The sequence below is a fragment of the Pseudophryne corroboree genome, chromosome 4, assembly GCF_028390025.1.
Source record: "Pseudophryne corroboree isolate aPseCor3 chromosome 4, aPseCor3.hap2, whole genome shotgun sequence".
In the NCBI taxonomy this organism is placed as follows: Eukaryota; Metazoa; Chordata; class Amphibia; order Anura; family Myobatrachidae; genus Pseudophryne; species Pseudophryne corroboree.
Genome location: NC_086447.1, coordinates 227,192,536 through 227,206,681, shown reverse-complemented (window position 1 = coordinate 227,206,681; position 14,146 = coordinate 227,192,536). Strand labels below are relative to the sequence as shown.

Sequence of the window (14,146 nt, the reverse complement as noted above, 5' to 3'; positions counted from 1 at the left end):
CCAGGGTAAAGAAAGAAAAGGATAGGAACAAATGGTGATGGCATCACCATTTGTTCCTATCCTCCTATCCTTTTCTTTCTTTACCCTGGTATATCCTTTGATTTGTTTCTATTATTACTCATTGCCATAATAGCTGTTATTCCTTCATTAGGATTATGACAGAATCTAAAATCAATTGACTTAATTGATCTCATTAACACAGATCATCTGTACTGGCCGGGTGAGAAAGGGTTTATGACTTGCAGTGTCTCTACCCCTCTCCATCTCATTTCCTGAGGCAGGACCAGAACATTTTTATCTGGGATCATTCACATCTCCTCAACCAGGGGCAATTATATTCTTAATATTTCCAAATAAATTTTGTTTTATCTGCTGACTAATCAACCTAGTGTTATTCATTCTAGTTATTTAACTACCATTAATGAGTGCGCCCACACAAGAGCCTTCTTCTTTCTCCCTTTTGTTTAAGCTTCGAACCATCACCAGATGGTAGAGTATGATGACAGATGTTAATCTTAACAGCTGCATAACCTCCCTACGAGGTGAACGCTTCAAAAAGGTGATGGTGTATTCTCTGGATAAGATACCTAACATAAAAGATAGATAAGGAAGGGGAAGCGGGGTGTGGGGATGAGAGTTGCGCATTGGGTTGGTCCCTTGAGGGGGAAGAAAATATGAATCTTAATAACTGAACCGGTATGTGGGAAGAATATCCATTTGATTAATTATCATGCAAAAATTGAGAAACCGGCGGTGCTCCCCAGAGTTGTAAATTATACCTTTAGAATAGAGGAGAAGAAAAGACAACTCTACTGTTCGTGCCCCAAACAATAGAGATGTCTTTTCTTCTCCTCTATTCTTAAGATATCTAACACCGAGGAATTGACGTGGAGTTCATCTAGACATCAGTGAATCCAAGAAGCCAAGCTCCCACACTCGAAGAGCCCAAATGGGGTCCTTGACTTTCATGCCTTAGGCTTGTCAACCTGTTTGGTCTGACAGCACGCAAGTGTGGGAAAAATATACAAATTTTGCACAGATAGGACCATGGTGGAAATTTAACCCATGACCTCAGTGCCGTGAGGCAGCAACGCCAACCACCACACCATCCGCACTGCTTAAAACCTGTAAGGGCAGTATAATGCACAGACACAGAATAAAATTGCAATATGCAATGGACTGGAGCAATGCAATAACAGAACACGGATAAAGTAACCAGTGTCTTAGGTACTGGGGCTGTGTGGCCCAAACACAGCAAGGACTACTGTTAAAAGAAACAGCAGGTCCAACTAACTGCCTAACAGGATAAAGAAACAGGAATCAGAAGTACAGTACAAAGAAAATAACAAAAGGCTATCTAATGCCCTAAGAGTAGAACCATGCAAATGCTCACAGAAAAGCAGAAAATAAGAGGCACATAAGATCCCAACAACCAGCACAGTGGGGTGGGGGGACAATATAACCTGGCACTGGAGCAGTGATGTTAAAGGAGCAGAGAACTCTGTCCTCTCTACTGGACTGCATGCAGAGTGATTTGCAATGACAGACAAGCAGGTGATATGAGAGGAGAGAGGGACCCCATGGCGCCAAAACCTTGGACAGGCAGTAGCTGAAGGGGTAGGTGCAGAACTACAGGGGATCTCTGCCCTCTCCTGAAATCCCCTGAAGCCTCTGTGTCAAACCTCTGTTACAGGCATTTAACTCCCTGGTGGTCTAGCAATAGCTCTGAAAAGGACAGAGGCCCACTGCCGGGACCGCCGGCGGCTGCTCCCCCCACGCTGGCGGTATTGCCGCTGCAGCGGGAAGCCGCTTACCTCTTTGCCATAGCAGTTGTGGCTCCTCCATGTGCCGTGGAGGTGGCTGCTGTGAGCGGCCGTGAGTTCTGTCCACCAGCCGCCGGGATGGGTGTTAGTCATCTGCAGCAGCACTGTGTTTATCAGCATTGCTGCTGAGAGGGAAAAAAAATAAAAACATAAAAAATAAAAAAGAAATAAAAAGTTTAAAATGGGCTGTCGGCAGCAGTCTCCACAACGTGCCTGTGCTGTTCAGGCCACCACGAAACAACTGGCTTCTTATAAGCTAGTGGCTATAGGGGAGGAGGAGCCTCTGCTGCACTCTGCAAGTAGTTAACTCCTTTGGGCCCGCAGTGCTCTTAATCACCGTACCTCACAGTCCCAGTGTCCACCTAGGCTGATAGAAAAAAAAATAAGAATTTACTTACCGATAATTCTATTTCTCGTAGTCCGTAGTGGATGCTGGGAACTCCGTAAGGACCATGGGGAATAGCGGCTCCGCAGGAGACTGGGCACAAATAGAAAGCTTTAGTACTACCTGGTGTGCACTGGCTCCTCCCCCTATGACCCTCCTCCAAGCCTCAGTTAGGATACTGTGCCCGGACGAGCGTACACAATAAGGAAGGATTTTGAATCCCGGGTAAGACTCATACCAGCCACACCAATCACACCGTATAACTTGTGATCTGAACCCAGTTAACAGCATGATAACAGAGGAGCCTCTGGAAAGATGGCTCACAACAATAATAACCCGATTTTTGTAACAATAACTATGTACAAGTATTGCAGACAATCCGCACTTGGGATGGGCGCCCAGCATCCACTACGGACTACGAGAAATAGAATTATCGGTAAGTAAATTCTTATTTTCTCTGACGTCCTAGTGGATGCTGGGAACTCCGTAAGGACCATGGGGAATATACCAAAGCTCCCAAACGGGCGGGAGAGTGCGGATGACTCTGCAGCACCGAATGAGAGAACTCCAGGTCCTCCTCAGCCAGGGTATCAAATTTGTAGAATTTAGCAAACGTGTTTGCCCCTGACCAAGTAGCTGCTCGGCAAAGTTGTAACGCCGAGACCCCTCGGGCAGCCGCCCAAGATGAGCCCACCTTCCTTGTGGAATGGGCTTTTACAGATTTTGGCTGTGGCAGGCCTGCCACAGAATGTGCAAGCTGAATTGTACTACAAATCCAACGAGCAATAGTCTGCTTAGAAGCAGGAGCACCCAGCTTGTTGGGTGCATACAGGATAAACAGCGAGTCAGATTTCCTGACTCCAGCCCCTGGAAACATATTTTCAAGGCCCTGACTACGTCCAACAACTTGGAGTCCTCCAAGTCACTAGTAGCCGCAGGTACCACAATAGGTTGGTTCAGATGAAACACTGAAACCACCTTAGGGAGAAAATGAGGACGAGTCCTCAATTCCACCCTGTCTGAATGGAAGATCAGATAATAAGAATTTACTTACCGATAATTCTATTTCTCGTAGTCCGTAGTGGATGCTGGGGACTCCGTAAGGACCATGGGGAATAGCGGCTCCGCAGGAGACTGGGCACATCTAAAGAAAGCTTTAGGACTATCTGGTGTGCACTGGCTCCTCCCCCTATGACCCTCCTCCAAGCCTCAGTTAGGATACTGTGCCCGGACGAGCGTACACAATAAGGAAGGATTTTGAATCCCGGGTAAGACTCATACCAGCCACACCAATCACACCGTATAACCTGTGATCTGAACCCAGTTAACAGCATGATAACAGAGGAGCCTCTAGAAAAGATGGCTCACTACAGCAATAACCCGATTTTTTGGTAACAATAACTATGTACCAGTATTGCAGACAATCCGCACTTGGGATGGGCGCCCAGCATCCACTACGGACTACGAGAAATAGAATTATCGGTAAGTAAATTCTTATTTTCTCTAACGTCCTAAGTGGATGCTGGGGACTCCGTAAGGACCATGGGGATTATACCAAAGCTCCCAAACGGGCGGGAGAGTGCGGATGACTCTGCAGCACCAATTGAGAGAACTCCAGGTCCTCCTCAGCCAGGGTATCAATTTTGTAGAATTTTACAAACGTATTTGCTCCTGACCAAGTAGCTGCTCGGCAAAGTTGTAAAGCCGAGACCCCTCGGGCAGCCGCCCAAGATGAGCCCACCTTCCTTGTGGAGTGGGCATTTACAGATTTTTGGCTGTGGCAGGCCTGCCACAGAATGTGCAAGCTGAATTGTACTACAAATCCAACGAGCAATAGTCTGCTTAGAAGCAGGAGCACCCAGCTTGTTGGGTGCATACAGGATAAACAGCGAGTCAGATTTTCTGACTCCAGCCGTCCTGGAAACATATATTTTCAGGGCCCTGACAACGTCTAGCAACTTGGAGTCCTCCAAGTCCCTAGTAGCCGCAGGCACCACAATAGGTTGGTTCAGGTGAAACGCTGAAACCACCTTAGGGAGAAACTGAGGACGAGTCCTCAATTCCGCCCTGTCCGAATGGAAAATCAGATAAGTGCTTTTACAGGATAAAGCCGCCAATTCTGACACGCGCCTGGCCCAGGCCAGGGCCAACAGCATGACCACTTTCCATGTGAGATATTTTAACTCCACAGATTTAAGTGGTTCAAACCAATGTGACTTTTGGAACCCAAAAAACTACATTGAGATCCCAAAGTGCCACTGGAGGCACAAAAGGAGGCTGTATATGCAGTACCCCTTTTACAAACGTCTGAACTCCAGGGACTGAAGCTAGTTCTTTTTGGAAGAAAATTGACAGGGCCGAAATTTGAACCTTAATGGACCCCAATTTCAGGCCCATAGACACTCCTGTTTGCAGGAAATGTAGGAATCGACCCAGTTGAATTTCCTACGTCGGGCCTTACTGGCCTCGCACCACGCAACATATTTTCGCCAAATGCGGTGATAATGTTTTGCGGTTACATCCTTCCTGGCTTTGATCAGGATAGGGATGACTTCATCCGGAATGCCTTTTTTCCTTTAGGATCCGGCGTTCAACCGCCATGCCGTCAAACGCAGCCGCGGTAAGTCTTGGAACAGACAGGGTCCTTGTTGGAGCAGGTCCCTTCTTAGAGGTAGAGGCCACGGATCCTCCGTGAGCATCTCTTGAAGTTCCGGTTACCAAGTCCTTCTTGGCCAATCCGGAGCCACGAATATAGTGCTTACTCCTCTCCATCTTATCAATCTCAGTACCTTGGGTATGAGAGGCAGAGGAGGGAACACATACACTGACTGGTACACCCACGGTGTTACCAGAGCGTCTACAGCTATTGCCTGAGGGTCCCTTGACCTGGCGCAATACCTGTCGAGTTTTTCCCAACGGTTTATAATCATGTGGAAGACTTCTGGGTGAAGTCCCCACTCTCCCGGGTGGAGGTCGTGCTGAGGAAGTCTGCTTCCCAGTTGTCCACTCCCGGAATGAATACTGCTGACAGTGCTATCACATGATTTTCCGCCCAGCGAAGAATCCTTGCAGCTTCTGCCATTGCCCTCCTGCTTCTTGTGCCACCCTGTCTGTTTACGTGGGTGACTGCCGTGATGTTGTCCGACTGGATCAACACCGGCTGACCTTGAAGCAGAGGTCTTGCTAAGCTTAGAGCATTGTAAATGGCCCTTAGCTTCAGGATATTTATGTGAAGTGATGTCTCCAGGCTTGACCATAAGCCCTGGATATTCCTTCCCTGTGTGACTGCTCCCCAGCCTCGCAGGCTGGCATCCGTGGTCACCAGGACCCAGTCCTGAATGCCGAATCTGCGGCCCTCTAGAAGATGAGCACTCTGCAACCACCACAGGAGGGACACCCTTGTCCTTGGTGACAGGGTTATCCGCTGATGCATCTGAAGATGCGACCCGGACCATTTGTCCAGCAGGTCCCACTGGAAAGTTCTTGCGTGGAATCTGCCGAATGGGATTGCTTCGTAGGAAGCCACCATTTTACCCAGAACCCTTGTGCATTGATGCACTGAGACTTGGCTCGGTTTTAGGAGGTTCCTGACTAGCTCGGATAACTCCCTGGCTTTCTCCTCCAGGAGAAACACCTTTTTCTGGACTGTGTCCAGGATCATCCCTAGGAATAGAAGGCGTGTCGTCGGGATCAGCTGCGATTTTGGAATATTGAGAATCCAACCATGCTGCCGCAGCACTATCTGAGATAGTGCTACCCCGACTTCCAACTGTTCCCTGGATCTTGCCCTTATCAGGAGATCGTCCAAGTAAGGGATAACTAAAACTCCCTTCTTTCGAAGGAGTATCATCATTTCGGCCATTACCTTGGTAAAGACCCGGGGTGCCGTGGACAATCCAAACGGCAGCGTCTGAAACTGAGAGTGACAGTTCTGTACCACAAACCTGAGGTACCCTTGGTGAGAAGGGTAAATTGGGACATGTAGGTAAGCATCTTTGATGTCCAGAGAGACCATATAGTCCCCTTCTTCCAGGTTTGCAATCACTGCTCTGAGTGACTCCATCTTGAATTTGAACCTTTGTATGTAAGTGTTCAAGGATTTTAGATTTAAAATTGGTCTCACCGAGCCGTCTGAGGGAGACGTCGGTAAAGCAGATTTTATGAAAACGGCGAGGGGGAGACGTCTCGAATTCCTTGAGACGGGCCCCCACCGTGGCTGAGTCTGCATGTAAAGCCCGAGCGTCATGCTGAGGACTTTGCGGAGGCGGGAGAGGGCTTTTGTTCCTGGGAACTGGCTGTTTGTTGCAGCCTTTTTCCTCTCCCTCTGCCACGGGGCAGAAATGAGGCGCCTTTTGCCCGCTTGCCCTTATGGGGCCGAAAGGACTGCGCCTGATAATACGGCGTCTTCTTAGGTTGAGAAGCTACCTGGGGTAAAAATGTGTATTTTCCAGCAGTTGCCGTGGCTACCAGGTCTGATAGACCTACCCCAAATAACTCCTCCCCCTTATAAGGCAATACTTCCATGTGCCTTTTAGAATCCGCATCACCTGACCACTGCCGCGTCCATAAACCTCTTCTTGCAGAAATGGACAGCGCGCTAACTCTTGATGCCAGTCGGCAAATATCCCTCTGTGCATCACGCATATATAGAAATGCATCCTTCAAATGCTCTATAGTCAGTAATATACTGTCCCTATCTAGGGTATCAATATTTTCAGTCAGGGAATCCGACCACGCCAGGCCCGCACTGCACATCCAGGCTGAGGCGATTGCTGGTCGCAGTATAACACCCGTGTGAGAGTATATACATTTTAGGATATTCTCCAGCTTTCTATCGGCAGGTTCCTTTAGGGCGGCCGTATCAGGAGAGGGTAGTGCTACCTGTTTAGACAAGCGTGTGAGCGCTTTATCCACCCTAGGGGGTGTTTCCCAACGTGCCCTATCCTCTGGCGGGAAAGGGTACGATGCCAATAACCTTTTAGGAATTATCAGTTTTTAGTGGTACTTGTATTATCAGAGATATGCAATACATTTTTCATTGCTTCAATCATGTAACGTGTGGCCCTAGTGGAAGTCACGTTTGTCTCCTCATCATCGACACTGGAGTCAGTATCCGTGTCTGTGTCTGCCATTTGAGGTAACGGGCGTTTTAAAGCCCCTGATGGCGTTTGAGACCCCTGGACAGGCACAAGCTGAGTAGCCGGCTGTCTCATGTCGTCAACTGTCTGTCGTAAAGAGCTGACACTGTCACGCAATTCCTTCCATAAGCTCATCCACTCAGGTGTCGACTCCCTAGGGGGTGACAACTGTATAATAGGCAATTGCTCCGCCTCCATCTCATTTTCCTCCTCAAACATGTCGACACAATCGTACCGACACACCGCACACACACAGGGAATGCTCTGATAGAGGACAGGACCCCACTAGCCCTTTGGGGAGACAGAGGGAGAGTATGCCAGCACACACCAGAGCGCTATATATAGACAGGAATACCACTATAAAATGTGCTTTTCCCTTTATAGCTGCTGTTAGTATCAAAACTGCGCCAAATTAGTGCCCCCCTCTCTTTTTTACCCTTTTCTGTAGTGCAGGACTGCAGGGGAGAGTCTGGGAGACGTCCTTCCAGCGGAGCTGTGATGGAAAATGGCGCCCGTGTGCTGAGGAGATAGGCTCCGCCCCCTTCTCGGCAGCCTTTTCTCCCGCTTTTTTGGTGAGTTCTGGCAGGGGTTAAAATACATCCATATAGCCCTGGGGGTTATATGTGGTGTATTTATGCCAGCCAAGGTGTTTTACATTGCTGCTCAGGGCGCCCCCCCCCTAGCGCCCTGCACCCTCAGTGACCGGAGTGTGAAGTGTGCCTGAGTAACAATGGTGCACAGCTGCAGTGCTGTGCGCTACCTTGTTGAAGACTGATGTCTTCTGCCGCCGATTTTTCCGGACCTCTTCTTGCTTCTGGCTCTGTAAGGGGGCCGGCGGCGCGGCTCTGGGACCGAGCTCCGAGGCTGGGCCTGTGTTCGGTCCCTCTGGAGCTAATGGTGTCCAGTAGCCTAAGAAGCCCAATCCACTCTGCACGCAGGTGAGTTCGCTTCTTCTCCCCTTAGTCCCTCGATGCAGTGAGCCTGTTGCCAGCAGGTCTCACTGAAAATAAAAAACCTAAAACTAAACTTTCACTAAGATGCTCAGGAGAGCCCCTAGTGTGCACCCTTCTCGGCCGGGCACAAAAATCTAACTGAGGCTTGGAGGAGGGTCATAGGGGGAGGAGCCAGTGCACACCACGTAGTCCTAAAGCTTTACTTTTGTGCCCAGTCTCCTGCGGAGCCGCTATTCCCCATGGTCCTTACGGAGTTCCCAGCATCCACTAGGACGTCAGAGAAAATAAGATTTTAAACCTACCGGTAAATCTTTTTCTCCTAGTCCGTAGAGGATGCTGGGGACTCCGTAAGGACCATGGGGATAGGCGGCTCCGCAGGAGACCTGGGCACTGTAAAGCTTTAGAATGGGTGTGCACTGGCTCGTCCCTCTATGCCCCTCCTCCAAACCTCAGTTATGACTGTGCCCAGAGGAGACTGACAGTACGAGGAAAAGGATTTTGTTATCTAAGGGCGAGATACACACCAGCCCACACCATACACACCGTACAACATGGTATACAATAACCAGTTAACAGTATGAACAAAACAGCATCAGCCAGAGGCCGATCTCAACTGTAACTTAACCCTTAAGTATGCAATAACTATATACAAGTCTTGCAGAACGTTTCCGCACTGGGACGGGCGCCCAGCATCCTCTACGGACTAGGAGAAAAAGATTTACCGGTAGGTTTAAAATCTTATTTTCTCTTACGTCCTAGAGGATGCTGGGGACTCCGTAAGGACCATGGGGATTATACCAAAGCTCCAAAACGGGCGGGAGAGTGCGGATGACTCTGCAGCACCGATTGAGCAAACGTGAGGCCCTCATCAGCCAGGGTATCAAACTTGTAGAATTTTGCAAAAGTGTTTGACCCCGACCAAGTAGCTGCTCGGCAAGCTGTAATGCTGAGGCGCCTCGGGCAGCCGCCCAAGAAGAGCCCACCTTCCTAGTGGAATGGGCCTTTACCGAATTTGGTACCGGCAATCCAGCCGTAGAATGAGCCTGCTGAATCGTGTTACAGATCCAGCGAGCAATAGTCTGCTTAGAAGCAGGAGTGTCAACCTTGTTGGCTGCATACAGGACAAACAGTACCTCTGTTTTCCTAACCGTAGCCGTTCTGGCTCAATAATCTTTAAGGCCCTGACTACATCAAGGGACTTGGAATTCTCCAAGGCCCCGTAGCCACAGGCCCACAATAGGTTGGTTCATATGAAATGACGAAACCACTTTGGGCAGAAATTGAGTACGAGTCCTCAACTCTGCCCTATCCGCATGGAAAACCAGATAGGGGCTCTTGAAAGACAAGGCCGCCAATTTGGACACCCTCCTCGCAGATGCCAAGGCCAATAACATGACCACTTTCCAAGTGAGAAACTTCGATTCAACTGTTTGAAGCGGTTCAAACCAGTGTGACTCAAGGAAACTTAACATCACGTTAAGGTAACATGGTACCACTGGGGGCACCAAAAGAGGTTGTATGTGCAACACTCCTTTTACAAAAAACTTGACTTCTGTGAGAGAAGCCAATACCTTCTGAAAGAATATGGATAAGGCAGAAATCTGCACCTTAACGGAGCCTAACTTTCGGCCCATATCCACTCCTGTCTGTAGAAAATGGATAAAACGTCCTAGTTGGACATCCTCAGTAGGAGCATTCTTGGCTTCACACCAAGACACGTATTTTCTCCCGAAACGGTGATAGTGATTCGCCGTAACATCTTTTCTAGCTTTAATAAGAGTAGGAATGATCTGGAATACCCTTTTAGCTAGGATTTGGTGTTCAACCGCCATGCCGTCCAACGTAACCACGGTAAGTCTTGGAACACGCACGGCCTCTGTAGTAGCAGGTCCACCCTGAGAGGAAGGGGCCCCTGAAGATCTGCATACCAGGCCCTTCGAGGCCAATCTGGAACAATGAGTATCGTCTGCACTCTTGTTCGTCTTATAATTCTCAATACTTTTGAGATGAGAAGAAGTGGAGGGAACACCTAGACCGACTGAAACACCCACGGTGTCACCAGGGCGTCCACCGCCGCTGCCTGAGGGTCCCTCGACCTGGACAATACATCCGAATCTTCCTGTTGAGGCGTGATGCCATCATGTCTATTTGAGGAAGTCCCCAACGACTTGTCAATTCTGTAAAGCCTTCCTGATGAAGTTTCCACTCTCCTGGATGGAGATCGTGTCTGCTGAGGAAGTCTGCTTCCCAGTTGTCTGGAATGAAGACCGCTGACAGTTTGCTTACATGATTATCCGCCCAGCGAAGAATCCTGTTGGCTTCTGCCATTACTGCTCTGCTTTTTGTCCCGCCCTGGCGGTTCACATGCCCCACTGCCGTGACGTTGTCTGATTGGATCAGAACAGGTAGGTTGCGAAGAAAATTCTCCGCTTGTTTGAGGCCCTTAATTCCAGCACATTGAGGTGTAGGCAAGCCTCTTGGCTTGACCGTATTCCCTAAAAAAAATTTCCCTGTGTGACTGCTCCCCATTCTCAGAGGCTCGCGTCCGTAGTCACAAGAACCCAATCCTAGTGCCGAACCTGCGACCCTCTAGAAGGTGAGTACACTGGAGCCACCACAGGAGAGAGAGAGAGAGAGAGAGAGAGAGAGAGAGAGAGAGAGAGAGAGACCCTGGCCCGGGGGGACAGGGCAATCTTCCAATGCATGTGCAGGTGGGACCCTGACCACTTGTCCAGAAGGTCCCACTGAAAAGTCAGTGTGGAATGGCCTTGTAGGCCGCTACCATCTTTCCTAATACATGAGTGCATTGATGAACTGACACTCTTTTTGGCTTTAACAGGTCTCTGACCATGTTCTGGAGTACTTGGGCTTTTTCTCTGGGAGAAAGACCTTTTGTTTTTCTGTGTCCAGAATCATGCCCAGAAACGACAGTCGAGTTGTTGGAACCAACTGCGACTTTGGTAGATTTAGGATCCAGCCGAGTTGTTGTAGTATTCTCAGGGAGAGAGATACGCTTTGTAACAATTTTTCCCTTGAACTCGCCTTTATTAGGAGATCGTCCAAGTACGGGATAATTGTGGCGCCTTGCTTGCGCAGGAGCACCATCAATTCCGCCATTACCTCGTCGGTGCCGTTGAACGCCCAAACGGCAACGCCTGAAATTGGTAAGAACGATCCTGTACAGCGAATCTCAGGTACGCCTGATGAGGAGGATATATGGGGACATGAAGGTATGCATCCTTTATGTCTAGTGACACCATAAAAACTCCCCCTTCCAGGCTGGAGATCACTGCCCGGAGAGATTCCATCTTGAATTTGAACCCTTTCAGATATAGGTTCAGGGATTTTTAGATTCAGAATGGGCCTGACCGAGCTATCCGGTTTCGGGACCTTGATAATCACTTACTGATGATACAGTTTCTGTATGGCAGCTGCCACTGTTTTCCTCTCTGGGAAGGAAATTGGCAAGACCGATTTGAAAAATCGGTGAGGAGGCACATCTTCGAATTCTAGTTTGCATCCCTGGGATACAATTTCTACCACCCAAGGACCCAAGTCCGACTGAACCCAGACTTGGCTGAAGAGTCGAAGACGTGCCCCCACCGGCGTGGACTCCCTCAGCGGAGCCCCAGCGTCATGCAGTGGATTTTCCAGAGGACGGGGAGGCTTTTTGTCCCTGGGAACTAGCCGTAGGAGGCGCTGTTTTCCCTCTACCTCCACCTCTGGCGAGGAAGGAAGAGTCCCGAGCCTTTCTGGACTTATGCGACCTAAAGGACTGCCTCTGATATTGAGGTGTTTTCCTTTGCTGTGGGGAAACATAAGGCAAAAAAGAAGATTTACCCGCGGTAGCTGTGGTAACCAGATCCGCAAGGCCCTCCCCAAATAAAACTTCACCTTTGTAAGGCAAAGCCTCCAAATGTTTTTTTTTTATCAGCATCACCTGACCATTGGCGGGTCCACAGGGACCGTCCAGCAGAAATTGCCATGGCATTGGCTCTTGCACCCAACAGCCCAATATCTCTCGCAGCTTCTCTCATATATAATGCTGCGTCTTTAATGTGACCCAAGATCAACAAAAAGGTATCTTTATCTAGGGTGTCAATGTCAGATGACAAGGTATCTGCCCACGCTGCAGCTGCGCTACCCACCCATGCCGACGCTAGTGACGGCCTTAGTAGGGCACCCGTATGTGTATAAATCGATTTTAAGGTAGTTTCCTGTCTGCGATCAGCAGGATCCTTGAGGTTTGCCGTATCTTTTGACAAGTGCGTTAAAGCCTTGTTTACCGTGGGTGGGGAATCCCACCGTAACCTGTCCTGGGAGTGGAAAGGTTACGCCATAATAATTTTCTTGGGAATCTGCAGTTTCTTATCTGGAGTTTCCCAAACTTTTCAAACTGGGCGTTCAGCTCGTGAGATGGGGGAAAATTTACCTCAGGTTTCATTTCCTTAAACATGCAGACCCGTATGTCAGGGACAGAGGGGTCCTTAGTGATATGCAAAACATATTTTATTGCAGCAAACATATATTGAATACTCTTGGCCACCCTTGGGTGCAACTTAGCATCATCATCGTCGACACTGAAGTCGGAATCCGTGTCGGTATCAGTGTCTACTACCTGTGAAAGGGGACGTTTCTGAGACCCCGAAGGGCCCTGTGACACAGTCAAAGCTATGGATTGACTCCCTGCTTTTTCCTTGGACTTAGCTTTGTCCAATCTTTTGTGTTTAAAACATTCCACATATCCATTCAATCAGGTGTCGGCGGCGCCGACCTAGACATCACAATCATCTGCTCTGCCTCCTTCCTAGATGAGTTTTCCACCTCAGACATGTCGACACACACGTACTGACACCCCCACACACACTGGGATACCTAATATTATGGGGACTGACCCACAATAAGGCCCTTAAGAGAGACAGAGAGAGAGTTTGCCAGCACACACCCAGCGCCGTTGTACACTGAGACAAAATCCCAGTCTGTCAGCGCTTTTTATATACATGTGTAAAACACTCTTTTTCACAAATTTTTGCGCCAAATAACGTGCCTCCCCCTCATTTTGACCCTCTGTACTAGGTAACAGCAGGGGATAGTCCGGGGCCGCTTCTCTGCAGCATGCTGAGGAGAAAGTGGTGCTGGTTAGTGCTGGAGGATCAAGCTCCGCCCCCCGACGGCGGGCTTCGGTCCCGCTCTAAATCTTTATACTGGCGGGGGATTTGGATTTATATAGCCTCTACAGTATATATAAGTACTTTGCCAGTATTATCTGAGGTATATTTATGCTGCCCAGGGCGCCCCCCCTGCGCCCTGCACCCTTACTGTGGTGCCTATGTGTGTGAGCTGGGAGCAATGGCGCGCAGCGCTACCACTGCGCGTTACCTCATGAACATCTGAAGTCTTCTGCCGCCTTTGAAGTCTGCTTTCTTCTTATACTCACCCGGCTTCTATCTTCCGGCTCTGTGAGGAGGACGGCGGCGCGGCTCTGGGACGAACTACAGGGTGAGACCTGTGTTCCGACTCCCTCTGGAGCGAATGGTGTCCAGTAGCCTAGGAAGCAGAGCCTATCATTTAAGTAGGTCTGCTTCTCTCCCCTCAGTCCCACGAAGCAGGGAGCCTGTTGCCAGCAGTGCTCCCTGAAAATAATAAATCTAACAAAAGCTTTTTCAGAGAAACTCAGGAGAGCTCCCCTGCAATGCATCCAGTCTCCACTGGGCACAGGAATCAACTGATGTCTGGAGGAGGGGCATAGAGGGAGGAGCCAGTGCACACCCATTCTAAAGCTTTACAGTGCCCATGTCTCCTGCGGAGCCGTCTATCCCCATGGTCCTTACGGAGTCCCCAGCATCC

General features: G+C 49.2%; 1 protein-coding gene across 2 annotated transcripts in view; it reads right to left on the bottom strand.

The window, feature by feature from the left end:
- HPS3 (HPS3 biogenesis of lysosomal organelles complex 2 subunit 1) overlaps positions 1–14,146 on the bottom strand; it is a 113,858-nt gene that overhangs the window by 55,307 nt on the left and 44,405 nt on the right. The window lies entirely within an intron of this gene.